This window comes from Heterodontus francisci, chromosome 44, assembly GCF_036365525.1.
Source record: "Heterodontus francisci isolate sHetFra1 chromosome 44, sHetFra1.hap1, whole genome shotgun sequence".
In the NCBI taxonomy this organism is placed as follows: Eukaryota; Metazoa; Chordata; class Chondrichthyes; order Heterodontiformes; family Heterodontidae; genus Heterodontus; species Heterodontus francisci.
This window is the reverse complement of record NC_090414.1, coordinates 23,201,296-23,228,548: the sequence shown is the minus strand read 5'-3', so window position 1 is coordinate 23,228,548 and position 27,253 is coordinate 23,201,296. Positions and strand designations below refer to the sequence as shown.

The 27,253-nt window shown below is 40.7% G+C and overlaps 2 protein-coding genes across 2 annotated transcripts in view; one reads left to right on the top strand and one right to left on the bottom strand.

Annotated features, from left to right (window-relative positions):
• Positions 1-12,552, bottom strand: part of LOC137356090 (leucine-rich repeat transmembrane protein FLRT1-like) — a 162,595-nt gene extending 150,043 nt beyond the window's left edge. The window contains exon 1 of the mRNA XM_068021900.1: positions 12,364-12,552. The gene's annotated coding sequence lies outside the window, so the exon portion shown is untranslated. The remainder of the gene's footprint in view (positions 1-12,363) is intronic.
• LOC137356091 (ADP-ribose glycohydrolase MACROD1-like) overlaps positions 1-27,253 on the top strand; it is an 866,553-nt gene that overhangs the window by 208,789 nt on the left and 630,511 nt on the right. The window lies entirely within an intron of this gene.

Genomic DNA, 27,253 nt, shown 5'->3' with positions numbered 1-27,253 from the left:
GCCGAAAAGATGCCCGGCCCTTTTGGATTTTTGGGGCTCTTCTATCCCCTTGAAACATTCCCTGCCTCTTTGAGTGCTGATAATGCGCTACTGCCAATATTTTCCCCTCTGGCAGTGGCTGGCCCCCTCTTTGTGGGGTGTGATCCCACTGGGAGCCCTACTTCCATAACTAATGATTTTTCTGACCCACATTAAGGCAACTTAAGGAAAATTTAGCTGTTCATGTGTGGGTTCACATGTGAAAAATGATTACTTTGGTGAGTTACTGAACGATGACCGTAGAACTGAACCTCCGCATGAGTCATTGCATTCAGGAGAGAAGAGGAGAAAAATAGATAGCAAAAAAGGATGTTGGCGACTGCGTGGAACTCATTTTAGAAAGGATACGGATAATATTCATTAATTATGTTGCCAAGGAAACAGCACAGTGGTGACACCCTCATTTGCTTTTGTAAATTGTTTCTTTTTTATTTAAACTACCAGGATATTTGAGTTGGAAAATACATAGAACAATATTTTCTATACAAAACATTCTTTAAGTAAGTTATGACTAGCATTTCTCTGCATAATTTTATACAATTTATTTTTGTTTCATTCTGTCGAACATTCACTTCATATCTGTGCTGAAGCTACCCCATTACAGGATTTTATTTTGACAACATTATTATGAGTAGTGATTCTATTCAGTATCATCATTGTCATAGCATACCTTCTTTGTCTCTCTCAAACTGAGCAACTGAATGACCATACACCTGTATATTACTGTGACCCTGTCTGATGTAACATTCTGACTGCAATAGAGATAACATATCAAATACCTTTCACTACAGCACACGCTGATATAAAAATGGTCCATCTTTCACAAACCACATTTAAGAAGAAAACTCCTGGTAAAATATAAAAATCTGGAAACACAACATTCAATCAGTGTTTGACAGTCAGCTACATTAATATCTCAGGTGTAATGAAGGGTCCCATTTGAAGCATTAAAGTATTATTCTCTTTCAGATACTGAATAATCTGCTGGGAATATCCAGCATTTCCTTCAGATTGTTTTATTTCAGATTTCCAGCATTTGGGGTTTCTTTTTGTCTTGGTAAAACACAACTCACTATAATGCTTTCTATTATGACTGGTGTTTTCCGACTTACTGTCAAATAAACAAACCACGCAAGGTATCCTTTCATGTATGGATAGCAAAAACAGCTTTTTAAAAATACCTGCATTTCCCATTGTTGGGAGGCTGAACCATGGGGTATAAAGTTTAATCCCTGCTTGGGAAGGGATTGAAGGCAGCAATGAGAATTATAGAATTTTACAGCACAGAAATAGGTCATTTGGCCCATTGACTCTGCGATAATGTTCATCTCCACATAAACCAGCCAGTCTCCAAGTCCCTCTCTATATTCTCTCATGTACCTCTTTTTCAAACAACTATATTACTCCCTTCCAAAAGTATTTATGGGACCACACATAACAACTGTTTAGGGCAGAGAACTGTGCATTCTAACCACCCATGTGGAAGGAACTTTTCCCCCCAACTTCCCCTTTAATCCTTTTTTCATTCTTAGAGTATGAGTGGGTGACTCAGGCGGAGAACAACGATAGCACACAATTGCTGATCCATGTGGCCTGCTTCTGAGCTGTAACATTCTTTCCCTACACAACAGTGACTACACTTTAAAAGTACTTCATTGGCTGTAAAGCGCTTTGGGACATTGTAAAAGGCACAATAGAAATACAAGTCTTTCTTTCGATTTCTATTGTATTAAAAGGAACTCTGAAAGTCCTCTGAAGAAGGAATTTTCCTCCACACAAGATCAGGGGGCAGGTTGTTCAACCTTGCCCGTCTAAGAGTGAAGTCCAAAGTACGGAAAGTCCTCATCAGGGAACTCCTCTTTGCTGACGATGCTGCTTTAACATCTCACACTGAAGAGTGCCTGCAGAGTCTCATCGACAGGTTTGCGGCTGCCTGCAATGAAATTGGTCTAACCATCAGCCTCAAGAAAACAAACATCATGGGGCAGGACGTCAGAAATGCTCCATCCATCAATATTGGCGACCACGCTCTGGAAGTGGTTCAAGAGTTCACCTACCTAGGCTCAACTATCACCAGTAACCTGTCTCTAGATGCAGAAATCAACAAGCGCATGGGAAAGGCTTCCACTGCTATGTCCAGACTGGCCAAGAGAGTGTGGGAAAATGGCGCACTGACACGGAACACAAAAGTCCGAGTGTATCAGGCCTGTGTCCTCAGTACCTTGCTCTATGGCAGCGAGGCCTGGACAACGTATGTCAGCCAAGAGCGACGTCTCAATTCATTCCATATTCGCTGCCTCCGGAGAATACATGGCATCAGGTGGCAGGACCGTATCTCCAACACAGAAGTCCTCGAGGCGGCCAACATCCCCAGCTTGTACACACTACTGAGTCAGCGGCGCTTGAGATGGCTTGGCCATGTGAGCCGTATGGACGATGGCAGGATCCCCAAAGACACATTGTACAGCGAGCTCGCCACTGGTATCAGACCCACCGGCCGTCCATGTCTCCGCTATAAAGACGTCTGCAAACGCGACATGAAATCCTGTGACATCGATCACAAGTCGTGGGAGTCAGTTGCCAGCGTTCGCCAGAGCTGGCGGGCAGCCATAAAGACGGGGCTAAAATGTGGCGAGTCGAAGAGACTTAGTAGTTGGCAGGAAAAAAGACAGAGGCGCAAGGGGAGAGCCAACTGTGCAACAGCCCCGACAAACAAATTTCTCTGCAGCACCTGTGGAAGAGCCTGTCACTCTGGAATTGGCCTTTATAGCCACTCCAGGCGCTGCTTCACAAACCACTGACCACCTCCAGGCGCGTATCCATTGTCTCTCGAGATAAGGAGGCCCAAAAGAACTGCTTATTCATTTGAATTGCTGCATGACCTTCTGTTTTATGAAGTGAAAAGTATCTGTGTACCTACGCCAGGAGTTTCCTCAGGTTTCTCCCACTTCACCAGAGTAAATTTGGCAGAAATCACATTTATGTGCACGATTAGGTTCTCTGCCTTACTTCCACCTAAGTTATGGTGTTGCGGTGGGAGAAGGCCCGAGGAAATTCTGCCATTAGGGCTTATCATTCATAAGAAAATAAAAAAGCAAAAGCCATTCCATTCATCAAAAGCTCTGCCTTTGTAAATGGCGTGCAAGCTACCTGTCATCATAAACTCCATCTCAGCCATCTAAACTCCTGAGGGAAAACTTTGAATAAATGCTTCCTAATCCCTAAAGACCATTAAGCAAAGCTCCTGAAGATTTATTCATCCTTGCATTCTCTCAGTTCCTGAATGATGCGCTTTAAAATGCTTGGAAACCAACTGGGAACAGATATTTTGTATAGAATCTACCTCACAGTGACTTGTAGTTCTGGTCAAGTGACGACAAGAATCGGCAGATCAGCCCACTGTCACAGGTATCACTGAAGTGCTTCATTCAATAAACATACAGGATCTCTCTTTCGTAATCTTAAACAATCAGGAGTCCCTTCCCTTTTGCAAAGTTAAGGCACTCCTAATGAGCAAAGAGATGCTTCACACATGTATACTCAACCAGGAAGTATTCTGTCTCCATGACAACTCTGATTACTGGATTGCAGCATTGACAGTATTTCTTACAAAAGTATTCATTTTCTCAAGTGCATATTTCATTTACACAAGTAATTATTTTTAAATGTTACACTATTAATTTTTTTACACGTATCCCAGTAGTCACAAGTGCCAGACTGCCTTCTCTCAACACCTTTCCACTGTTGTAGACACAGGATGAAGTCTTGAGAAGATGCAGGAGTACTGTCCTAAAATTACACTACAACCCTGAAAATACTGTGGCAATTTAGATAAATCTGGTTCCTTAAAGGGGAAGGTAGGGGTAGGAAGCAAGCATTTTTTGCAAATAAATCTCAACTTGTTAGTCTTTTGGTTAAGTTTAATAAAAGCAGTTGTAAATACTCTTTTTTTTAAAAGAGAAATTTCGGGTGAATGTAAACATGTAATTTAGTGATGTCATAGCAATGACATGAATCATTAATAATTGAATTTGACTCTTTACTGGTTAACCAACATGCAGTTAGCAGTTGAAGTAAAGGCCTGCTTTAGGTCGGGAAAAGGAACCCTCCCCGAACCCGAACGAACCACAGCGGGCCCGACCTGAGCTGGCCCGAGTCCCTCTGATTTTGCCCCGAGCCCGACCTGACCCCGTCACTACTCAGCCCGACCTGAGCCCGACCCGACCATCCGTTTACTTACCTTCCTGACAATGAACCTGCAAGAAGCTGCAGCGCATGCGCGAGACGTCATAGTGATGTCACTTGGTCACTGCTCAGACTCCGTTTTGTCCCGGACTCCAAGCTCAGGTAAGTTTTTTTATTTTTAATACTTACCAGCAGAGCACTTACCATGTGTGTCCGGCCTGACCCGACCCAACTCGATCTGGACTCAGCCCGACCTGACCCGAGCCCGAAAGCCGGCCCCAGAAGATGGGCCCGACCCGACACGTCGTCAGGTCCCGTCGGGTTCAGGTCGGGTTGCAGGCCTCTAAGTTGAAACACTCTGACTCAAAAGGTTATCCATTCAAGCCCCCTTCTGGACTTGGTTGAGCGTGCTTCAGTGCAGTACTGAGGGAGGGCTTCATTATCAGTGGTGCCCTCTTTCAGATGGGATAATTCTCTTGGTGTCCTGGCCAACATTCCTCCCTCAAACAACACCATCAAAAACAGATTAATTGCTCTTTATTTCATTTGCTGTCTATGGAAACTTGCTGTGTGCAAATTGGCTAACAGGGACTGCACTTCAAAAATAAATCATTGGCTGTGAAACACTTTGGGATGTCCTGAAGGCATGAATGGTGCTACATAAATATAAGTTCTTTATTTTCTTTTTAAAAGAATCAAGAGGAGCTGACTGCAAGTGTGATTTCAACACATTGCAAAAAAGAAGTTTCATTGTTGCTTCTCTCACTACATGTTACTAAGTTTAATTCCTGGCACCTATACATGATATAAAATAGTAGTAGTAATTATATACTCATTATTCCATTAAAGACACCAAGATGGACATTGAACGAGCATTTACAGTTTCTCTCTTTTTAAGGGACATTATGAGGGGGAGTCAAAATGGTTTGCAGTAATCTTAAACCACTAATTTATTGAGCAGTTCCGATCTCATAAACTGAGAGAGCAAAGCTCAGAAGGTTTCTAAATGGTAACAGAAGCCTGAGGTTGAATTGAACTGCAACATTTGCTAGTAATTTAGCCCATAGCCAACATCTACTTTTTCACTTTGAAATTACACCATGTAAATAAGAGGTAACAATGCCTCTATTAAAGTGCTGAACAAAGGAATTTCTTGTGAATATATTAAATTGTGCATGTAAATATGTAATTTTAGGTATCTTTTTGAACAGTTGCACAATGGGTTATGCTGAGCATTATAGGTTTCATGATAGGATATAACATAATATATGTAATTTAAGGTTGTCATTGTAGGAGGTGAAGGTGCTAGAATGTTCCTTTTTCCCGTGAATCTTTTTCTTTCAATTTTCTCCCTTCCTCTTTGGCGTGATATCACCCCATGAGCTCTTGTACCTCATCCAATGAACTATTCTTCCTGGGCGAACTTAAGCAGTAAGTGTTGGCAGCCTGTTTGACTGTGAAAGGTACCACATTTCAGCTTGATTCTATTCTCGCATGCACACTTCCCAGCAAGAATCACAATGCCGTCAGGAGTGGAAATCCTGGATAACTATGTTTTGCTCTTCCATGCACCGTTAATATGTCCCAGTTGCTATCCCGTCTTAGATCAGATTATTTATTATAGACCGTGGATCGAGTTTGGGGTTTCCTGATCTGAATGCCTCATTAGGACATTGTGTGATGCATCCACCCACTGGGGCTGCTAATCTGCTTGTTCCAAGTCCTATGCAGCCTTCCCAGTAGGCAGTGATTCTTTTCTGACAATAGCCCGTGCTTCACAAAGTTCTTCTCTAATCTCCCTCATTAGCTCAGGAAATAAGGTATCTGTCTCAGGGGGTTTGTTAGTCTTAAGTCCTTTAAGTTTATCAAGTATCTCTATCACTGATTTCAGAATAACTGGATATTGGTTACACCACAAAAATTGGATTGCAAGTTAGTATTACCCTTCTAGAAACTACTTAAATCATCAAATTCAGCACCACTTTTAATTTGGAGTCCAGACATCCTTTCTCACTTGCTTTTTTGATATTCAAAGTAGCAGTACGCCAGCTGAGATTAGTTAACTCAGCACGGACCAGGAAGCAACCTGGGATCTTCTGGCCAGTGCAGATCAGTACCATGTCCTGTGGTGCATTTAGCCACTAAGCTATGTGGGAAGCTGTGTTTTTTTTTCTAATACAACATTAATGTTTGGCGAGCATGACATAATGTGGCTCATAGCAACACTAATTTGGTTTGCAGTTCTATTTTTGGAATGAAGTGTTACATAGGAGTCTTCAAATAATGACGCTACTTGTGAGGAAAACTTACCACTTAAGATATGGTCACTCGTGAGTTAGCAGGGGTAATTTTGTGAGGCTTTGCTTACACCTTAGAGCCACAATAGATAGGAGTGCAAAGCAGAGATAAGGCTGTTACTCTCGGGCTGATTCTGAAATGTGCATTTCCATTTAGCAAGGCTCCAAGGTGGGAATGGAGCCACCCAAATTATCATTACTTGGTAAATTCCACTTGTAAGAATGGAAAAAGTTTTTTGCAGTTACTTGTCAAGAATTAATTTTTTTTGGTGTGTGCGTGTGTGTGTTGGATTGTGTTCAGCTCCTTTGTGCTCGCCCCTGCTGCATTTGAGTCGTTTGCTCATGTTCACTGTCAAGACTGACCAATGAATAATAGCCACTTGGGTGAAGACAGCAAATAGAAGATGTCAGTGACTTGAGGAGAGGGGATCAGTTGGCAAAAAGCAGAACTTATTGGGTCATACAGGCAATAAGGATAGTTGTTATCACTATGTACAAACTGTCTAATGGAAAGCAATCGTCAAAGTTGAGTGTTAGCAGAATGTTCGCTCAGACTGAGAGGGGGGATTTATATTTTGCATCTGACTAACCCAAGGGTGGTAGACATTGATACTGGATGCAGTAAAATATGGACTGTTTTCAACAATAAAACTGTTCAGCTTTATGAGTGCAAAATTCAATAGATTTTACATTTGTGAGCATCCTAGCTTTGATATGTATAATTTTTTTCAAAAGGCAAAGATTATTAATATTTCTATTGGGAATGCTGTATAACTTGTGATTTGTTATTTTAATGATGCATTTCAACTTTTACAGCTTGAGGACAGTGACCCAGTATAAGATTAAGCACATGCACTGACCTGTGGTAAAATAGAGGCATTGTTGCTTCAGTATAGGATCAGGTGTTGGTCCTGTGGCCTTGTAATAGAGTCTCAGTTTAAAGAGGCTGCTTGTCTATGGAGATCAGGAAACAGCACTGAGAGAATACTTCGGATATGAACCTGTGGCAGGTCTGTACTGATCCCTTTGTGTGCATTTTAATGGTTGTTATTCTGAAAGGAGCTAAAAATAATGCCAGTACGTTTGTTGTGATGTACAAATGCTGTTGCAGTCAGGCATTAAGTAAAATTAATATTTTACTGTTGGGTCTTGGAAATAAGTTGAATACTTTTCACACTCAATGTTTTCTCAGTGAATTAAGCACAATTGAACATTTGTAGACACTGAATTTAATTTTTATTCTATCCTTTTTTCAAAAAAAAGTTTTCCTTATATATAAGCGTTATTCCCACAAACCACTGACCACCTCCAGGCGCGTATCCATTGTCTCTCGAGATAAGGAGGCCCAAAAGAATTCCCACATACAAGTCATTCATTCCCCAAGCAAATTTCTCCCAGCCCTCCACTGACACAACCCCACTGTGCAACTGTGCAGTTGGAAGTGTACAAATGTTGTCCCAGGTTAATTGTCCTTCATATATATTTTCCTTCCCTTTCCCATTGGGGTAAAAAAAACTGTTAGACTTCTGATCGGTATCCACAGATGGTCCCAGTTAGAATCTGAGAACTCGGTGTGTTGGGAGGAGAATGGATAAACCATGTCACAGCTTCTTGGAGTAATGCATGATACACCAGAACACTGCGCCATCAGGCTGCCTTAGATTAACCTTTGAACAGATCTGCTGCAATTGCTGTGACACTGTAATTAATCCCCAAAGTATTCAATCTGTACTGAAATTCAGTACAAAGCTATGAATGTCTCGAGCGAACAGGCATGTTTCTTGTGAAAAGCTTATTGTGGCTGCTGCAGAAGCATTGCCCCCATTTGTTTCTAAATTGCAAGATTTATTAGTCACATTCAGAGACACGATAAATATATGCATTCTTGATACAGATGTATCCTTATACCTATGCTATGCAGAGGGGAATAACAAAGCACTATATTTTCAGTTTTGGGGCTGATCAACTGTCAAAGCTCAGTTTACAGTAGCAGCTTTTGAAAGGAACTGGTTGTGGGGCTGATGTGAGGGAAAAGTCAAAAACAAGACTGACATTGAGGAGCGGGAGAGCAAAGAGCAAAAAAGGACCAAGTAGAACTTCTAAGTTCCACAAGCAAAAATGAAGATCAGCAGCATGAAGCATCATCACAACTGTGTTATGTAAAGTGTTACGGCCAGGTGAAAAAGAGGTCTAGGGTTCCCTCTCAGCCTTCATCTGGTCTTAGTGTAACAGAGTTTAATTTTAAACGCATTGTGTTTTTAGCTCCCCCTTGGTGAATCCTTGTTCACCGCATTCCAATTTATAAGGCAAAGAAACCAGCACAAACAGGCTTTCATAGATTTAAAGAAGAAAAGTTGAAATTTATTAAGCTTAAACTCTAATTGGGTTAACACCTACGGATACACAACACGCCCACGCTAGCATGCCTACGCAATACACACATGCAAATAAAGACAGAAAAGAGCAGAAGAAAAATAAAGTGGAAAAGTTTGAGGCAGTATCTGAAGACTTGTTGTTACGGTTCTTCGAGCTCACTGTAGAGTCCTTGATTGTAGGTAGATCTTGCTTTTCGTTGGGGCCCAGTATTCTTCTTAAACCTTTTCTCTCTTGGGGTTCATGTGTCTTCAGCGGATTCAGAGGCTTGTGAGAAAGAGATGGGAGCATACAGGAGAGATCTTCTCTGTCCAGGAGCAAACAGACCTTCTGGGTTCAAACTCTCTGTGGCCAGTTCAAAAGAAAACTTTTGAACAGCCAGGTAGTCATGTGACCAGTTGGTCTAACCAGTCCTGGCCCTTGTGGATTGTATCCTCCTCAGCGGGCCCTGGAATGCACTTCCTCACCTTCAATGTCTGTTAGTATATAAATATTTTTTTTCCAGCCGCGGCTGATCTGTTTAACAAGTTATTTCCTCGCTCCAACAGTTAAAAATCAATGTTCATGACAAAATTAATGTGCCTCATTCTTGGCAGGTGGGGGCCTAGCATGACAAAAGTAAGTCTTATGTTGCTGCTAACAAAGTCTATTCTAGCACAGCCAGCTTCATCGGATGCAACTCTGGTTAGACTTTCTATGTAGTCAGTCATGGTACAATCAGTCCTGCTTATATTTGAGTCTGGTTTCCAATGCAAGTCCTATCATTGTCATGGAATGGGATCCTCTATCATTGGCAGCCAAAATAGCTTAATCATTTTGTGAACAATGAAAGGTAAATTACCAAATGTAGGTTCAAGCAGAGGGACCTTCAACTCCTGAATGCAGAATATTGCTGTATCTGAACATTTTCTTGAGCAGTTCTTGATCTTCATAAATGTTCTGTATTACTTGTGTTGTACAGCAAGTGCCTGAAGCCAGATAATGGAGGGATTACTGGATTCTCTTCCACACAGCCAAATATCGGACATTTAGAGACTCCATCTCTTTGTTATTGAATGCATAGTGTATGCATAACACTGAGTGTTTCTGTTAGCTCTAGCAAACAGGGTCTGCTTAGTAACATTTCATTTTTTTTTGGAATGGAGGGTTAGAGGGAGATAAATTCAGGCCAAAGGTTAGGTTTTCAGCACAGAATGACTTAATCCTTCTTGCCGTTCAGTGAAGTTGCTGAAAGGCTCCACTGGCTATGTGTGCTGCTTATTCTCACTGTAGCGTCTCTTTTGTTCTTAGACTTTTCTCCATTTAAATTGATACGTGTCCTCATACCAGAGCTCCTGCAAACTGCAGTTTTAGTTCTCTTGTTTAAAGAAAAAAGTCGTGCAGTTTGCAAATCTGGCAGCTGACATCTGCACTGTTTCGTGGAACTGTTTCATTATAAAAACTGTGACAACTTAGCCGGTTTTTAAACAGTGTGGCTCACACAATATGTCAGGGCTGGACAGCCTTTCTGTGTGAGCAGCTTTGAAACTGGTCACCCAGTGGTTTCACATTATTTTCTTTTTTAAATATCTCACACATTTCTCATTTCTCCCCCGATCCCTTGCAAATATCTGCACAGCATCTGTTGTTTGAGACCTAAAGCATTTTCTACAAATCCATTAACATTCGGTGCATAGCCCAGTAAAAAGCACAGCTAATTTCTCTGCGGAATACTCAGTAAAGCGATAGAAATGATTTAAATTCGGCGCACAAATACAAAAGGGGAAATAAAATTGAGGACTAGTACTGTAACTGCTACAAATCATACAGTGTAGTAGGTTTCTTCCAACGCATTTCTTTTGAAATCTCAGCTTTTCACTACAGAAACTAATAATGTACAAAATCGCCCAGCTGGTAAAAGCAGTTTAGACCATAACATTCTTTCTCAAATGCACACAAAATAAATTTCTTTGCAAAACGCAAAACAAATTTAATTGTTATACTGAGTAGTAAAAATAAATTAATCAGCAATCATAAGACTGCCAGGAATGAGCCCCTAAAGAGACATGCATATTATCCAGTGCTTTTTGACAAGCAGGTGGAACCGACCAAAGGTAAGAATTAAGCTCCTGGTAATTTACTGCAAAACGACATTGCTCTGTGGTGCATGGAAACAGAATTAAAAAAGGTAAAGGGTAGAGAAGGAATGGAGTACTTGAGTTATATGCAGGCAGCTTGATCTAGCAATTGGAACGGGTTTGCAGAACGAACAGGCTTCATCATTGTCATAAGCTAAACAAGCAGAACGTTATGAGGCAGCTTTTGGTTTACAGACAATTCCAAACCCTTATACCTCTCCTTGGTTAAATAGCTGAATATGCCTGCTTGTATCTCCATGCATTTTTCTTTTCCAAGTTCACAGTTGTTCTTTCTCTCAGTTTTAATCAGGATATTAGTTTATACAGACCCAAGGAGAACAGGCACTAATATCTGTTTTCAAGATAGTTGAACAAAACAGCAGAATAAGTATCAGAAATTTGTCATAAGGTACAATATATTAACAACATATTTCTCCTTTTCAATTCTCTCCCCACACAAAAGAGCTATTATTCTTTCATGCAATTTATTTCGCCAAATTGCCAATTTTGTGTATTTGTAGCCAAAAAGGTTATGTATTTGAACAAAATTGTGTGGGGGGTGGTGCAAAAAATAAATTCAATTCTGCGCAGTACTCTTCCTCTTTGTAAAGGCGAGAGAATTTGCAGTTGCTTTGCTTTAACTTTTGCCTTTTTTTAAGTGTACAAAGGACATGGACAATTAGGGAACTGGATTAAATATACTAGCTAAGTTTGTTTTAAAATAGACAATTTCACAAATAGAAGCAAAAGCAGCGTGTGACTTTCCATCAGCAGCCACAAGTTAGTTGCCACATGAAGCACTTTCCAATAAACATGCTTGCTAAAGGGAGAGGTGGTGGTGGTCGTTTTGGATCAAGGGAAAGAATAACCCTTAATGGGCTGCCAGGAATGCTGTGTGCCAAGAATAAAAATCAGATTACTATCTGTTTAATTTATCAATCTGATTAAACTATTACAAGAATATTATAAATTCAGAAATTATTTTTGCTTCTTTCTGCATTTCTTTTAAGTCTAACTTTTATCTCAATCATATTTTAATGTATTGTAAAATTCATCTTTAGAAGTTTAATTTGTAAATGCACAAAAAAATTTCCTGTTTTGTGAGCAGTTAAGATCTCTCCGCCCTCACAGGGTTAAATAAGCCCTACAATTGTAATAAGAAATGCCAGTGCTGACTGAATCTGTTGACAAGTGTAGAAAACTTTGTGTGTATTAGAAACGGAGAACCTTTATTCAGATTGTTTGCCCTGCATTTAATAATTTCAGTAGAGGTCAGGTTGCATAGGAATCCTCTGTAATTCATAAAGTAGCAAAATCTTCTAAATAAGTAAAACATGTTAGCGCCTCCTTACCTGTTCAAGGTTTACTCATCTTCAGGCACTGTAATTCAAATCAAGCCCCCATAAAACACAAGAGATATTCCAGTAAGTGAGGGGGGAGAAAAGAGAGAAAAAGAGTTCAAGACACTCCTGGAGTCAGACAGCACCAGCAAGGTACAAAGCCACCAGATGTTCACACAAGCAAAAAAAAGGTTGAGTCTCAAAGCTCCATAAATGTATCAGACAAGCCAGCTAGTACCCACTTCAAGAGCTCAACTGGAGAACTGAGGGCTCCTGCTGACACGCTTGCTGAAAATTCTGATGAGATCACCAGTAGGTTGGGCTTCTGGGTTTGACAGACAGCTGAGGATGTGTTTGGGATCTTGCATTTCCAGCTATCTTGAGGGACGTGAAGCTAACCTTCTTAAGTGGACTATTCCATACAGAAAACAGTAACGCAATCTTGTGTGTTCATTTAAATACAACAAGCTGGTAGCTAGAATGAGCTGAGACAAAAGGCAGGAAAAGAAAGTTAAATGCGTAGCTAATATCTGCTGCAGCTTGTAAGAGCTTGTTGATTTTTATTGTTTTCCGATTTGCCTTTAGAGCATTGTATAAACCAGAACAATGCCAGCTGTTTTTGAACATATGAAAATCCTGAGCAGCATTGCATAGTGTTTGCTTTCCTATCAAATAGCCTCAGGTCTGCCATCCAGACCTGGAAACCTCTGCAATGGGTGAAATTGCCAATCTTGATCTGATACAGAAGTTCAGTGCATTGTATGAAAGCCCTGTGCTTTTGCTATGTATTTTGCTGCTGTTGTATGCTAGTAACAAGGGGAGACATTTTGAAAATCTTGCCTACATTTATTCTAAGATGAGGTTTTGTGGAGTTATTCTGTTGATGCTGCTGCCCAGTTCCACTGAATGAATAGATGTATCTCTGTGTACCAATGCATACTGCATTCAAATGCAGATTAGATATTGTACTCGTGTGTGTAAATATTTTTTTCAAAACGTTATTTACTTATTAAAAATAAGTCAGGTGGCAGCTGCAGAATTGAGGGCAGAGTGGCAAAGCATCAGTTTATGGTGCTGCACTTACACAAGTTTGAACTCATCACGTTCTAACCTTACTAACATTGATGGTGACTTAGAATTACAGAGATCATGGCAAGCAGATTTTTGATAAAATATAATCTCCTCTTGCCACAACAAGCTGGATATCTGGTGTCTGCCCAAGACTCATAGAGAACTCAGGAGCCTGAACTCTGAAAGTTTTAAGTTCAAGTGCAAGTTATTCGTTGCAAATCCCTGAAAAAATATTTGCACTTTAGAAAAGGAAGAAATGGACCTAACTGAGCTTGCTGTGATACTAGCGCAACTTAACAGACGTAGATCGACAGCAGTCATAGATACATGCCTAAGTGTGATTGTGTGTACTTCTGTACGTAAGTATATATATATATGTGTGTGAATATATACAGGGTGTTTGTAAAGTCCTTGTGCAACTTTGAATTTTAATAACTTTGGATGTGCATATGACGGAAACAAACTGTAAATGGCTTGTGAAAGCATAATTTAATGCTGTTAATGAGCATGCTTACAAGATTCAGGTGGTTCAGATATTACAGGAAGAGGACCACCGTGCAAGATTAGCTTTCTATCAGCAGTTCAACTCAAGCATCCACAGTCTCCTTACGTTACTTGTTGAAGTCCAAAAATTTGAGCTGCAGAACATTAAAACTTTATGAATTGTGCTTTCAAATGTCATTTACAGTTTGCTCCTATTGTATGCACATCCAATGTTATTAAAGCTTAAAGTTGCAAAAGAACTTTATAAACACCCTGTATCTATAATACATGCACATACACAACACTTGCACCTTTAACGCAGTAAAGCGTCCTAAGGCACTTCATAGGAGTGTAAATCAGGCAAAATTGGGCACCAAGCCATATGATGGGCTGGATTTTATGGGGCCCCCTCGAGGCGGGGTTGGAGGCTGGGGTGGGGGGGTACGAAAAGGCAGAGGTGGGCTTTCCCCCGCCTTTTTGGTCCGGTGCCAGAAGCCCGGCCTCCAACACAAAATCCCGGCCGTTAGGTGCCCGGAAGCTTTATACATGCATGACCGAGTGCAGTCATCTGGAGAAGGGGAGTTAGCACGGGGATAATTGAACCATGCAGATCTCCAGTTGCCATTTTAAAGCCATGTGTTCTGTTCTATTTTTATATAAAGTTTGAATTGATGCAATTACTTACATTTAAGTAACAAAGTGTACAGGAATTTGGGAACTAGAGAAGTGGACTGGGTTGATTTTTTTTTTGCAATTCAGGTGTAGAGCTGAGAAGCAAAACTGAGGTGCTACAGTTCTACCACTGACGGATGTATTTTCATAATAACGTACAGGTTTACATAGGCAGGTTCCATTGTCTGTGTGGATAGTGGAACTAAAAATGGAATATGTAGACAGGAGGAATGTTCAGATTTAAGATTTTAAATGTTCTCGATAAAATTTACTTTGCACAGGCTTAGTACTTAGAACATTCTGCTCGAAAAATACTGAATCAGGTCAGCCATCCTGATGCAGTGGCAAATATTGTAATGCAAGTTTTAAGTTTTGATTATTGTCAATTTATACAAGTAGTAACACATTTAAATGCAGACACGGTCCGTCATGTAATTATGATTCCTTTTTTCACAACCCCGATAAGATGATGCGCAGGTCGTGTTACCAGGACAACATTGCCACTTAAAATTCAGTGAAATCTCGCTGTATAACACAAATATCAGGTAAGATGTTTTGTTAGTTCGTGTGGTTGATTAAAACCCATAAATTATGTCAACAGTTGATGTTTTTTGTACTCTGCAAGATAAGCGAGCGCAACAATTTGTGCAGTGAGTTAGAAAGTGTTAACTTATGTGAACAGTTAGTAATCGGAACATTTAGAGAAAAAAATAATTGGGCTTTGCTTTCATTGCCTGAACTTACGACAGAATTGTTTTCATTTTGCAAACAAAATGAAAATTCTGCAAACTAAATTGACCTTTGTTGTGGAGAAAAATTCTTCAGCAGATTAAAGAACGATTTTAAATTGGCAGATAGCATGAACACTGCATTGATCTGTCTTTTGTTTTATGATTCACACTCTTTCAAGGAGTCACAAGTGTTTGATTTAGCTTCAACTTACTAATATTTCTCTCTCACTTTACTGTGGCACATGTGACTCTCATTGGCATTAGGAACAGACGAACAGAAAATGAGATGGGTATACAATATCCCTGGCAGATTCTTCTGAGTAAATTGCCCGCTAGTCTCTAGCAGCCAAGGAATGCTGTCAGGAAAAGGAGCAAAGTATGAAGAATAAAAGAATGAAAAGGAGAGAATCACTCTGTTCGATATCAAATTAAATACAGTGCGTTGAAACAGTCAGCTTTGGCAAATCGCAAATTGCGGTCCTGCATGTTCTTGAAGGAGCACTGAAGGGCATGAGTGGATCAGGGATTTAACTTCGAGCTGCTTTACACCATCTAACCAGAGTTAAATTGCTGCCATGATAGATTTAAACCACTATCTGGGAGCTGTCGTTGCTTTTACTCCAATCCAAAGGTAGAGGAAGTAATTGCACAATTTTTGAGGTTCATTTTCGATTCAAAGCAGCTGCTGTTTCATTTAAACTGTGTTTACTCCTCCAGCAGTCAGAACAGCCAAAATCAGCCTTGTCTCAGGGCTCCAGAGCAGCCACAGATGGCTTCCAGACCAGAGACAGATTGTTTTTCAATAACTTTTTGTTCACTACAAAGCTGCTATAATTACATAGTTCCAAATGTACATCTAACATTGACACGGTTCTATACTGAGCTCACCATGTGTTCAAGGTTCCAGGCAACATAGTGCAAAATCATTATGCAGATCAGTTTAAAACAAATACTTTACTTCTATTTATATTCCTATTTTTCTCCCTTTCTGTCATTGGATCTTGCTGGTGCATGATTCCACGTTGCCATCAATCATCTAATACTCTGCCCATGTGGCTATTCTTCAAAAAGAAGCCTCGACAGAGAAGGCAGCTTATCACCACCTTCTCAAGGGCAATTTGAGATGGGCCATAAATGCTGCTTTTGCCAGCGACGCCCTCATCCAGTGAATGAATTTTTAAAAAAGACAGTGTCAGCAGGATATTGGACCAAGGAGGGCATCACAGCTGAACCTGATCCTATTCTCACGCACTGTCCATGCACCAGGTACCAATCAGCAGTATGAAAGCTGACTGATTTTTTGTGCCCCTCTCTTTGCCAAGGGATGCAGAGGAAGGCTAACTGCCAGCAGAAATGAAGAGCCAGGACCTTCTGTTCTATACAGTTGAGTTAGATGCTGACTTTATCATCCAAAGCATCAGAGGAGCTAGTATGCCTTTCTCGAAAAAAAAATTCTTGGTTGCATATAACTGCACTCCATCCTGATACGATTTGCACAAGAACAACCAGGAAATGTTCTCTTGTCGGTTTTCATTCTCTCTGGCCTGAGGAATTGTCTGGCCTCTCCTCAGTGCCTACATTTAACACTGTACAAGATGTTATGAATTCAGTGGCCTAGATAATTGAAATTCCACTGCAGAGCACTATTGTAGCACCCATGCAAGTAGTATTTTTAGATCTCTAAATACTACAATTTTTTATAGAATGACAATGTTGGTGTTAAGTATTGAAATTTATCCTTGGAGCTCCCTGGATAGATGCATGACCCACTGTAGTCCTTAAGTTATACAGACCAGAAGGTTCCAAGTTCAATCTCTTGCCTTGTGCTGGGCGGTTGATCGTAGCTTGACAGTAGGAATGTCACACTGAGCCTCAGTGCTGCCGGCCTAGGGAGGTGAAAATTAGTCATGGCTCTTACTCCTTTTTTTATCCAGTAACTCCTGCTGGCACATATGCATGTGTGGCTATGGGTCGAGAACAGATTTGCAGTCAGCCCTTGCACCATCTGTGGTCAAATATGCTGCCAATGTCTACGTTGTCACTTGGACAAGCTATCAGAGGATTACCAGAACTTGTGGGTCTATACCCAGCATGAGTTAATGCCTTCATGAAAATAGAGGAGAAAATTGAATGGGAAATTTCTCCTGACCTTTGCTACATAAAGCAAAGTAAGCTGTGTATAACTATTACAGATTTAAATTTGGTATGTAGGGAACGTGTCTCATTTAAAATTAATTGTCAGTACCTGCAGTGCTTGTTAATTTTTGCAAGTGACGCTAATAGGGGTGTAGCACTTTTAATGTGAAAAAGATGCCAAGTTACTTCACAGACGGTTGCTGGAAATGGAAATAAATGATGAGGTAGGACGAAAGAGATTAAGAGATGTGATGGAAAGCTTGGCTGAAGAGATTGGCTTAGAGAAGGTTTTTGAAGCTGGAAGGAGTTGAAGGTGCAAAGAAAGCTTGGGAGGGAATTTCAAAGAGTAGGACTGAGGTTTAATTATCTTCCCTAATCCCTTGGCTGTTCAATAATTTTAATCGCTCCCTTTGCTCAGACACTGTGTCTCTCCCTGACAAAACTGTCATCATTGTTATCTCACTCATAACCCATATGTCCTCTCTGGACTTCCCCAATGATCTATCCTGATTTTTCTCACCTAGTTGCTGCACCTTCTCCATCTCTACTTCACCCCTCTCGCAATTGAAAATCTTGTGTCAGGTCTAGACTTGATTTCTCGAAACTCTTCCTTGCCAGCCTTCCATTATCCTCACTGCATAAACAGCTTGTTCAAAACTCAGGTACCTAATTCTTGTCTAACAAAGTTCTGCTTACCCATCATTCTAGCCATTGCAGATCTCCACAGGCTTCCTTTCACCTGACATATTAAATTTAAACTCTTTGTTCACTCTAGTAAGTCCCTTGGTAGCCGCACTCCACCCTACCATTGCAACCTCCTCCTCTCGATTGAGAGAAGTGTACAAGATTATGATGAGCTTAGATAAGTTAGTCGAGGAAAAACTGTTCCCTTTAAGAAATGGTACATGGATTAGGAGACACAGATTGAACGTTTTGGGCAAGTGATGCGGGGGAATATGAGGAAGAACTTTTTTGTGCAGCAGGTGGTAATGACCTGGAACTCACCGCCCACAAGCGTGATGGAAACGGAGACAATCAGTGACTTCAAGAGGAAGTTGGATGGCCACATGAGAGAAATAGACTTGCAAGATTATGGGGATCGAGCCAGGGAGTGGGACTGATAGCAAAGCTCTGTGGAGAGCCAGCATGGACTTGATGGGCCAAATGGCCTCCTTCTGTGACATCAATGAATTTATGACTTCCAAATTCTTTGATCCTTCAACTCTAACCTTCTGTGCATACCAGCAGAGGTTGCATAACAATTATCCAGCTTTGCCTTTCTCTGTCTATTTACTTTTCTCCATTCCTATAAAAGCGTTCTTAAAACCAATATTTTGAGCCTATGTTTTGGTTGCCTCTTATAAGTCTCCCACCATGGCTTGGTTAAAAATTTTCGTTCTACAATATACCTTAGGACATTTTTCTGTGTTAACGGTGCTACATAAAAATACATGTCATTGTTGTTTTTATTATTATACTTGCTCAATCCTGAGATAATCTATCCTCCAAAATTTAATTATCTTCTCTCAGTGCTGTCCTTGTGTCTCTATTCAATGTAACTGTTCATTCACAATGATGTTTACAAGACCTGAACTACAAATGTATGCAGGCACACAGCTTTATGAACTGATGTTTAAAATGAAAATGTTTATCCTACTAGTGGGATGTTTAACTGATGAATCCAGAACTGTCTGCTTATTTCTTTATATAGTAAGCTACCATATTCCTTAAGATTGCCTATAAATAGTGCCGTGTGCATTCCTTTCCTTCTGTTTGTAATTAACAACGATGACTAAAAAAAATGTATCCGATTTCAGGTAAGCTAAATAATTTAGTTTGCAGAAAGTTCTGTAATAGAATAATTATATTGCAGATTCACCTAAAGTCATGGTTCCAAGTTGCTCCAAATGTGCAGTGGATAAAAACATCATTCATATGGACTCAATGGCCCTAGGTCTAGCTATGTATGTCTCAGTTGTTGATCTCAGTGAGAGTGGCTGTTATGTTACTATAATTGTCCTCATAAACACAAGGCTAGGGAAGAGAAGAATCCGTCTGAACTCGGGCTCTTGACTGCTATCCAGTGAGACCCACTAGAAGACGTGTAATTGTTGGCTGAAAACAGGGTCAGGCTCAGATGTGAGTATCAATGGCATCGTTTGCCCATTGCAGCAGTTCATCCTAAATTTAACGATGGAAATCCGTACCATAATTTGAGACTACAGTCAAATGAAAAGCTAGCCCAGAGAACTTTGCCGGTTGTTGGTTTGGCTTTGAGGGCATAAAATCTGGTGAAGCAGCAGTTCCTCGAGGAACGTAGCTCACCATTAAAGGAGAAGTTGTGATGGAAGAAAAGTGGATTGAGTTGTTCACAGTGACATGGAAGATGGACTACATTGCTTCCTTTGATGATGGGAATTGGAGATGTCCCAAGGTACACTCGCCCTACTTGCAATTGAAAGCCACCCTCCAGTAATATTACAGGTGAAAATTGCACACAGGGAGGTCATTGATCCTAACAGTGTAGTCACTGATGTGCCTTGTGATGCTCAGCTGGTAGCACTCTTGCCTCTGACTCGTAAGGTTCTAGGTTCAAGTCAAGGCTGGCATTCCAGTGCAGTACTGAGGGAGTGCTGCACTGCTGGAGGTGCTGTCTTTCAGATGAGATATTAAACTGAAGTCCTGTCTGTCCTCTCACATGGACGTAAATGATCCCATGGCACTATTTTGAAGAAGAGCAGGGAAGTTATCCATGTTGTCCTGGACAATATTTATCCCTCAATTAACATTACAAAAAACAGATTATCTGCTCAATGTTGGAGCTTGCTGTGTGTAAATTGGTTGTCACATTTCCTACATTACAACCGTGACTCCACTTTAGAAGTACTTTATTGGCTGTAAAGCACTTTCAAACATCCGTTGTCATGAAAAGTCTATATAAATGTAAGTTTTCCTTTTTTCTTTTTTATATTTGGCTGGACACGAAGTTGTTGGCATCAGGAGGAAGGCGAAGATAAGTGTTCACCACTTTTGCACATATTGTATGGCTTGTCAAGACAAACCTAAGTTGGTAAAGAAGGAGAAAGAAGTCTAATGTGCAGGCAGAAGTTTAAAGGCAAGTAACACAGCAGCCTGGCATTTGATTGCTGAATCGGAGGTGATTGCAAAGAGATTGTCCTTGTTCGCCACACCACGACCCCGAATATCGGCATTGCATCATGCCTGCAAGGAGAGGGGATAGTCTCTAGATATGCCACACTTATGGGGCATGTTAGCAGCTGGTGCTCCATGGTTAAAAACAATGCCCTGTGGTCAATATCAGCTGAATGTGACAGTGTCTGCAAAGATGGCTGATATCCCCATGCTTATTGCGATCAAGCTTTGCTAGGTGACGAACAGTTTGGAATGCCTTTTGCCAGTTAGTAATACTAAAAACATAGCATGCTATTATTAGGGTATTTCCAAAGAATCATCCAACATGATGGTTAATTGCATCAGGTCTGCTCTCCTAACCTTCCTTGGGAATGAAGCTTCTAGAACATTGATCATCTGCCAGAGTGAGGTATACATGCTAGTTCTGGGCAGATGCAGGTATGCGATTGTTAGAGTGTGGGAACAGAACATCTCAGGTATAATCTGGGCTGTTTGCTATCCCCCTGTTGGCCCTTCTCCAAAGAAATGGGTAATTTCCATTGGGAAGCCCATTGGTAGTGCTAATGGAGCTGGAAGAAAAACACAAGCAGCGGAGCAGTTGCTGTAAGGATCCTGAACACCTCAGAAGATTAATGCAGAAATGGCCTAAATTTCTGAATAAATCTTTTTACTTTGCCCTTTAAACTTACTTCTGGATTCATCAGCATCAAGTAACCCTGAATGCCCATATGACTTATAGGTGTCATTATGATCTTGCAATTCTGCAGCTGAGGGCCGGTAAATTACTCTTCAGGGTGGGAGCTCCTGCTGCCTGTCCCAAGCCTCAGCTTGAATAGTTGAATAGCAGCAAAATGTACGCAGAATCATTGGGCATGATCTCTGTCCATTTTGCCAATCCCATCTGCGTCTCTTTCCAGGTTATAACAAATACTAAAATAAGCTTCTATTCCAAGGTTGCACTTCAGGCATTTTGTTAGAGGATGGATTGGGGTGAATTCTGTATTACTTAGGCTTAAGATGCAACAATATCTGATAATTATCTGAAAATATAATGAGTATAACAGAAATATGAAAATACATAGCTAACATTTTGGTTCTAAGTTTTAAATGTTGTTTGAAACCTAGGTTAAAGTAACGGCATTGCAGAGGTCTGGTGACCCGAATAGCTCCTGTGCATTGCCCTTGTGCAGCCAGTGCATTCGTTTAATCTTTATTTTAATGGCTTTGTACCTCATTGCAAAGCTCTTGCTGCAAGGCTGTCAAAATCAAGGAGATGTTGGAGGTGACATTTATGATCAGCAAGACTGACAGATTGCAAATCCATTTACAGACGTGTTTCTCAGAGCGACATCAAAGCATAAAACTAAAATGAGTGCTTGTCATTCCTAATGGAGAACCAATGGCAAGTTTGTTTGATCTTGTTGCTAAGAAGTACAAACACAAAATCTAAATCTTATAGTATCAATCCCAAGTTAATTCTTCACATGTAAAATAATTGAAAGATTGTAATATTATCGCCTTGAATTTCCACAGGGGTTTTCCCAATCCCAGTCGGAAGAACCCACCCCAGAGAAACATCTGAAAAAGGCTGTTCAGACCATTTCTCCAGGACTCCGGTGCTCTCCCACTCAAGTTACAGTGGGAAACTGGGAGAACTCTTGCAGAATTTCTAGCAATATGTGTTTTAACACTCATATTCAAATACGTTTTAAAACATACGCTGGGAATTTTCTCAAGGGTTCTCTCATTGGCCGCCATAACTTTGGCAGAAGATCAGTGGAAATCCCTGTTGTGGGTCTCTGCAGCTTTTCTGCAGACATTATGGCAGCTGATGGAATGAGCCCCCGAGTAAATTCCCGATGAACTACTAATAATTATTCTGATGATCTAATCAGATTGTATTTTCTAGATAGAAATGATTAGAATCATTGAGTCTAGAGGTGACCATAGTCATGACCGAGGGATTTCTGTGACAGGTGGGTGAGGTAGAGGTACAGAGGTAGGTGCTGGTGATACAGAGATGAGAATAGGAAGCAGTCTTTGTGATGGAGAAGGAATGGGGTTGGAAACTCCGCTCATGATTGAATAGGATACCACAGTTGTGAATTGTCAGTTCAATCTGAGGCTGTAGCCTGGGAGGGGGATTTAGTTGCTGGTGAGGTTATGGAGTTGGTGGCAGTGTTCAGGACTGTGCCTTTGGTTTTCCCAATGTTTATCTGGAGGAAATTGCAGCTATCTAAGATTAGATGTTGCATGGGCAGTGCGACAACACAAAAAGGCAATAGAGGGGTTGAGAAATTTCAACCTCCGAGGGTTAAATGTCAGTCACTCTTAGCACCCAATTAGTGTTACTTTCTGCAGATTAAGATGTATCTTAAATTTGTCCAACACTCTTTATTCAGACTTTTGTTTTAAGGTATTGTATGACGACTTGTCCCAACACTATTTAACTTTACATTATGTTCATTATTAAAGATAGTAGGCCTGTGTTTATTTTCAGTGAGAATATACATTACACAGCAATGTAATCTGCCTTTTACAAAAAAAAGTTTGAATAAATTCAATTTTCTATTCTAGGAATCTGTTGCCATTATGTTAGGCTTTATTCATTACAATACAAATTCAACTACATTGTTTATGTTTCTAGAGAGACCATAATACTCATCTCTGCAGACAGCTGTCTGTAAAACATATGCAGAGATGTGCAGAATAGGCTTTTTAGAAATGTACACAATGGGATTACAATGGGAAGTATTGGGTGAGCAGGGGGACAATAATTGTAGATGTTCTCAGTGTACCAAGACAGAAACACGATTAGATTATATTGATTCCACATGGAGTGAGCGAAAAATAGGAGAGCAAATTATCCCAGGATTGCTAAGTTTACCTCAGAGTGGCTCGATGAATAATGGCATTGGCTTGTGCTCAAAGGCAGGAGGTGATGTATGGTGATGAGAAAATAGAGCACTTTAATTCAGAGATTATCACTCTCAGCTGGCAAGACACAGACCACTGCCCCCTCCCTCCCTCTCTGGACCAGTTCCTATCGGCATAGTTGTCCTTCGCACATTTAGATAGTTAAAAATGGCTTGTCACTGCCTCAAGCAGACTTGGATCTATCAGATGTTCACCTCATCACCATCTTATGGAATTAATTCCAGATGTTTCATATTACCTTTCTCTGTACTTTTCACCCTATGTATGTAACAATACACTGATTATGGCTATCCTGGTATGTGAAGCTTCCCTGTTTCTCTGCCGTTTTGTTTAAACATTAAAATCCTAAATGAAAAGTATTAACAAAAACTGGCAGAAATATCAATAAAAATGAAAGTACTTAATCTTCCAAATTGCATTACATCTCAAGATTAAGACATTTTTACATTTGCCGCTTTTTCAGTTTGCATCAGGCAACTATGTACTGGTTCCCTGTGTTTGAGTCTGGAGGTGAGAAAGCACAGGTGAGAGTTTGGCCAGCAGCAGGTGAGACAGAGGTGGATGTAGATGATTTAATGGGGATGGAGGTCGGAGGTGCATGTGATGATGAGCATTTGGGATAAATTTGAGCTTTATTGATCTGGATAAATCTCACTAATCTGGATAACAGAGGAGAGGTGTTGTAGAAGAATGGTGTAGTCACTATTTCAAAGGCCACAGAGGTGATGAGGTGTAGTGAGCCATGGTCATAGTCACAGAGGATGTAATTTGTGACTTTGGATGAAGCCATTTCGGTGCCTTGGAAGCTTGAGAAACCTTGGAAAGATTCAGATAAAGAGTTGTGAGCCAGATGGGTGCAAATTTAGAAGGACAGAGGTTGAGGGTAGGTTTGTCAGAGGGGAGGGGGTGATGATAATGGCAGTTTTGAAAGGAAGGAGACAGTACCTGAGGAAGGGGAACTACTTAGAATGTCAGTTAGCATAGATGTCAGGAACGGAAGTTCTTTGATTGGCAGCTTAGTGGGAATATCGTTGAGCAAGCAAGAGGTGTGAGTCACATGGATTAAATGAGTTTGAAGAAAGAATGAGGGAAAATGGGAGAGAAATTAGTAAAGATCTGAGTTCACGGCGAATGCAGGAAGGAATTGGGGGCAGTTTTGACTTGATAGACAATGAAAAGGTGGGAAAGCAATTGAGGCATCTGAACAGATGGTCTCTACCATTGTAACAAAGTAGTCCATGAGCTCCTTGCATTTATGTAAGGAGGTGGTTGACAGTGGAGAAAATAAACTGGGGGTTATCTTTGCTCTCCAGGTTAATCCTGGAATAATGGCTAGCTTGAGAGGGAAGAGTGTAGCCCGAAAGTGCTTTGTGTGGTTCAGCCAGATCTGGGTGGTGGGTAGCTAAACCAGTTACTTGCCAGATATGCTTAAGTATGCACTTCTTAGACTTAAGGGTGTAGCAGGGCAAATGACCAGGTTGGGTCAGAGTAAAGATATTTCTGGGGACAAGGGCACCAAAGCTGGAGGTGAGGGAGTGGTTGAGCAAACCAATGGCTGCAGAATTATCATGGCGAACAGAGGGCAATAGGCTAGATAGTCGGCAGTTTGAAAGTGCATTCACAGTCCACCCCTGTTGATAATTGTCTGTGTATATTATCCCCTGATACCACCACAATGACTGGGAAGCTACATCGCAACCCTCTGGCATAGTGCATTGGAGCAGCAAGTTCTGTGCTCCCATTGTTCCTCAGTCGTAAAAGAGTTAACCTGGTGCATTTAAATTTGTAATTAGCCAGTCCCAAGCATTAATCTCGGAATAGCTGTTCATTATAATTTATGAGGAAAAGGTTGTACTGTGTATGCAGATATTCGCCAAGAGGCTGAACTGCATTCGCTAAAATCTCATTAGATCTAATTTCTTATGAAGGCAAATCATTACAAATGAACAATTACTGCACTTATGATTAACAGTCACAAGTAGCATGGTTTTCTCACATTGACTGTAATTCATCTTTAAAATAATGTTAATGTAATTTTTTTGGACTCTAATGGGCATTTCATTTTTGCCATTTCACCAGTGTTATTTGTTTAATACTGTCCTCTTTGCAGGTACCATCAGCGTGTTATGGCACACATTTGTAACGTGCTTCAGGGCTACAGAATTTATAAAAGTGCTGCTTTAAAGTAATATTTGATTTAGATTAATGAGCAAAATATGTTGCTGGCAGCAAGAGAAAATGCTTCACATTAAGACCTTTTAAAGAGGGACTTTCAGCTTTAAAAGAATTCCTAAATGGCGATCTGCTTTAAACAGGGGTTCTGATTATGTGGGTTAAATAAGGAATCCTCAAGTCCAGTACATTGCTATGAGAAACGTAGGAGAAAAATCAGAGGGGCAAAAAAACTTGTGTTTTTCAAAAAGATTCTTCAAACATCTTTGCTTATTAGTTATAAAACTATTGGACATAGGGAAGAAAGGCAATTTGAGCAGCCGTCAAGAATCATCCAGTCAGGTAATAAAGAGTCTATTTGCTTTCTGATTGGCGTAGGAAGGCGGGGAACCATGAAGATGGACATGTTGGGTGGCCAATAGCAAGAGTTTGGGGGGGGGGGGGGGGCACAGTTGGAGCCAAGAAGTCATGTGATGAAACTTCCCAGGAGTATGTCCAAGCAGACAATGGTAATCGTTTGCACAAGGTATCACAATTGCCTGGGACAGGCTGGATGGAACAGAGCCTTCTCCTCCCCATTATTGTTCGTAATTGGGAAAAGCATGATTTTATGTGCATAGCTGGTTGTTTGGTGACAGGCGGCTCACGTGTGGCTTCTCTCTGTCAAACTCACACATGAGGAACAACCAGTTTGGTAAAGTGCTGGAGTGAACTGTAGCATGAATCATTACCTTCGGGAGATGGAGAATGTGGAGGGGGAAAAAAACAGATTATACTATCCTTAAAAAATCGATTGGTTATTATAACATCCTTTTGTTTTGGTTCTCTTCCCCCACGTTCCCCCCCCCCCCCCCCCTCTTCCATTATATTGGTGTAAGAATTGTAGGAGGATGGTTGCACTGTCTAATGGATTGGGTTTGCGTTGGTAGGCCTAGTGGTCTTTACTAGCCCTTTTCATGTGTTTGCTTGTAATTGTGAGATAATTGTAGATTCAAGCTGGGAGGATTTACTGAGCTGACAGTGTGTGGGAACTAAATTAACAGCAGCAGAAATTTCATCATTAACCCAGTGGTTAGCTTCAACTGTGCATGTTAATTCACTATCTTCACACTGTCAATCTTGATGTTTCCCAATGCTTGTGACTGTGTAAATAGTGTAGGATACATGAGAAAATGAAATGTGTGAAATGATATAGATTAAAAGCTTCTAGGTAACAGAGAGAGAGGTGAAAATTATCTCACTTTCATTGGGATTGAGCTTTGAAGGTCTGGAATGCATGAAACCAGATATTGAAGGTCCAATGCCAGTGATCAATTTATGTGGCAGTATTCCTTTCAGATTCAGTGAGACTCAGTGCCGAAAATTAACAGGACTTCTCAGTGCATGCAGACATCTGAGCAGACCAGCTAATCTCATGCCAGCTCACAAGGACATGAAAACAGATTTCTTTTTTGTTCATGAGATGTGGGCGTTGCTGGCAAGGCCAGCATTTATTGCCCATTCTTAATTGCCCTTGAGAAGGTGGTGGTGAGCTGTCTTCTTGAACC